This window comes from Stegastes partitus, unplaced genomic scaffold, assembly GCF_000690725.1.
Source record: "Stegastes partitus isolate 25-593 unplaced genomic scaffold, Stegastes_partitus-1.0.2 Scaffold1674, whole genome shotgun sequence".
Taxonomy (NCBI): Eukaryota; Metazoa; Chordata; class Actinopteri; family Pomacentridae; genus Stegastes; species Stegastes partitus.
In genome coordinates this window covers 103,734-107,511 of record NW_007579405.1, presented here as the reverse complement: position 1 = coordinate 107,511, position 3,778 = coordinate 103,734, and positions in this window count along the sequence as shown.

Here is a 3,778-nt window from a genome sequence, read left to right as displayed (position 1 = left end):
TTGCAGCAGAACTCATCATTAAGACAATCGTTTCATCCATCTTGCCAAACTCAACCACCTCCAGCAGAACCAACAACAGGACCAGAGAGTCATGAATCAGGCTGAAATCTTTACCGTTGACAGCTCACGACGTTTAATTACACTCTGACAGAAACGTCATTTCCTTTATAATTACCCATAATTCACTATATATCCTGGTCGTTTCATGTCAATTAATGTCCCACCAATAAATGATTAGCGTCCAGTCGACGGAGCAGACATCGGGAACTCATCAGCTTTAACTCGGTTTGTTCCTCATAATTGATTAGTTGATTAATTAACCCTGCCTGGCTAATTGGATAATCTCTTGTCTTGCATTTTGATTAGGTCACAGGACGGAAGGAAGGAGCTCACGTGTGTGTTCGGCTTGAGTTTGAGAGATTCCAGAGAACGACCCTGCGGGTGGATTCACACTTAGCCGGTGAGGCTGACGCTTCTTCTCAGCAGCAATTTCATCACGAAGCAGAACGCAAACAAGGCAGGCAAAGAGCAGACTGGCTCTAAAAGCTGCATAATGAGTTGGAGGGAACGGAAGAGGAGTAATGACACAAACGACCAGGAAATGACAACAATTCAGAAAAAATGTGATGTGTATCTTTTTCCACATCTGAGAATATGGGAAACGGCCACATGTTTTCTCCCGTGTGAATCATAATCTCACAGCTTGTGGTTTAGAGTTTTTAAAGTCTGAAGTTCTAGCTAACATGAATAAACTCTTTTGTTCTTTTCATTCATGGCTCCCCAGCTTCAAAAGAAGGATTTAGAGAAACAGCTTTGTGTTCAAGCTGAAAATGAGAATATTTTTGTGCCTAATTATTATTTTGTAGTTTAGACATGTTACGTTTGACCAAAGACATCAGAAAAACAATAATAATGTTCCTGTTTCTGACTGCTTTAGCTGCTCCATGCTTGTAGAATATTCATCAGTCAGGTTACATTTCATACAATAAACAGACGGAACAGATTCACTTTAGGTGGTTAAAAGAATTAATGCACATTTAGTCCAAAACTCCCAGTGGCCTGGAGCATGAGCATAGACGGTATGTAGGAAAACAGAAACCACAACTTCACTCACTGGTTTGTGAAGACTTTCTACATCTTGGTCTAATGAAGGGCTACACTTAGAGACAGACAACCAAGCACACTCACATTACAGACAGTTTAGAATCACCAATTAACCTCAGCATGTTTCTGGACTGTGGGAGGAAGCCGGAGAACCCGGAGAGAACCCACGCTGCACGGGGAGAACATGGAGACTTCATGCAGGGAGATCCCGGGTGTCCTCACCGGGGATCTTCTAGGTGCGAGGCGACGGTGCTAACCACCGATCCACCTTTACGAAACCAGACAAAACAAAAGATCAACAAATGTGACTGAACTTAGCGACAGCATGCACAGCAATGCGGTAGAGAAAAGTTTATCACAGGGTAGCCATGCAGTAAAACACACCGTGTCATCATCCAACTCTAAATGAAACCCTAATTTATAAAATTAGCATCATGCTGTATTCACAAAGTTTTGGAACTAGAGACTGAGAGCATGAACTCATTCTGTAAATGTTTGCGTAGGTAAATAAACAAGTGTGAAGTGGGGTCATTTTCTCCTCGACGTGGACTTCATGCAACCAGAGGAGTCTCTACCTGCCGGCGGTTGGAATAAATTCAGGTGTAAGGCACTTCAGCGTTGGCTTTACTTGTCAGACTCCATCTTATACATTCTATTGACATCGGCAATCAAAAATACTGAAAAAAAGCTTTAAAGAAAGGGCTGAAAAAAAGTGTGAAAGCGTGAAGGTAAAGATATAACTGGACTGTCAGTTTAAGTCTATCAGATTGTTATTTGAAAAGTATGAAGCATTTTTTTGTGGTGCTTGTTGAAAATAAGGTTCTGTTGAAAGAATCATGACTGTCCTCTCCACTGTTTCAGTAAAGGTGTGATAAGGAACAAAAATACCATTAATTCAGGTTCCAGAAAACTTGTGGCTTAAAGGTTTTGGTTATTTTCAGTTGTAAACATTTGAAGTCTTGCAGATTTCCAGATAAGCCGTTTCCTCTTTAGTCATACAGACGGTCGGCCGGTATTTGGTGTTCCAGACGTGTAAACCTGCCCCCTCGGTTCTCTCTAGGTCTGAGTAAAGCAAGCTGCTAAAGAAATTCTAAAGTGAAGTCAAATGTGTTGCCGTGGTTTCCAGCATCAGCCTGTAGCTTTATGAATAAATGTGGAGATGCTTCAGCTCCATCCTGCACACACTATATTTATCACTCCCGGTTAATAACAATTCTGAAGTCATTTAAACCCATTTCTCCACTGATGTGCAAATCATTTTCATTCTAGCTCTAAACATTTGATTTATAACAAAGACTGTAAACATAGTTGTCAACTTTTCTCTGCAGCTGTTCAGATTATCTGGAGGCAACAGTCAGTCAGAGGTTAGAAATAAACTTTAAGCGGTCATCAGCAGGTCACACAGGAAAGATCAGCTCTGGGGGAAGTGAACGAGTCAGAACAAGATGCAGAGCGGCGGTGGCTGAACGTGATCTCGTGGCCTCTGCAGCAGATCAAGATCAGAAGTATCCGATCAAAATAACCCCGTGTGCACTTCAAATATAAACAGCGGTTTTCGTTTGTACACTTATTAAAACCCCTGCTTTCTACTGCAGTTATTTCCAGATAATGACTGACTGCTATCAAGACATCAGGCTTGAAGGTGAATGTTTGGTTAATATAACTCGAGCTTGTGTTTTTTGCTACGAGTCAAGACACAAGAGAAAAGTTCTGCATTCAGATCTCCAAAACACACTTAACAATTCAACTCCATCTGTCACAACCTGCTCGAGCCAACGTGACCAATAGGAAACTCCGGTCTGTGCCAAAAAAAACATTTTGTTGCCACACTTTCTCGATCTAGCTTCAGATTTTCATTTGAAAATGACAACTCCTCTCCGTCATCCTCAAAAAATGACGGGACATTGTTCTGGTAAAAGCTCTAAAAATTCATTTTCCAAGAAATCAAATCCCGTTCGACTGAATAGTAAATTGAAACCACAAAGCTGAAGGCTGCAGACTGCTCTGCTTCAAGCGCTGCAAACGGCTTGTTTGAGCAAAATGACATGAAAAATACACAGTTGTTAGCAGCTCATTTGTCCTAAACCAAACAAAGCTATAAACATCCTCTGCTTGCAAGCTAACATTTCAATTGAGTAAAAGTGATTTCTGCACTCCAGTCTCTTGATAAAGCACATTTAAAGCAGCACAAGTTTAATCAAAGTGCTGCACAATTAGAACTCGCAGCAACTAAAAGACAAATCTACACCCTATTAAAAACTCATTTGCTCTGCTCACGAGAAGGAACAATATTTGACAACTTGGACTCTAATTTAAAACTATGAATGAAATGCAAATGTGGGTGTAGTTCATTTGCGGTTTTAATTTGGTATCAAAGACTACATGGGAAGCTGTATTGGAGGAACTCAGCCACAAGTGTTCGACTGGAAAGTAATTCTGAAACCAAAACAGTCTGAGACTGGCTTTTTGAGACGGGTCTCGGTGTAGTTTGAAGGTGGGAATACTCAGCCGTTGTGTTGGCTGCTCATGTTGCTCATGATGTGAATAAAAACCACCATATGGACGTGTTGGCAAGGTACAAAATACTCTGTGACAACCTATTACAGGGTTCTTGTTTTGAAATGAATCTGGTTAACGAGGGTATCAGCCATGAAAGATGCAGCGTTTTTTCAAC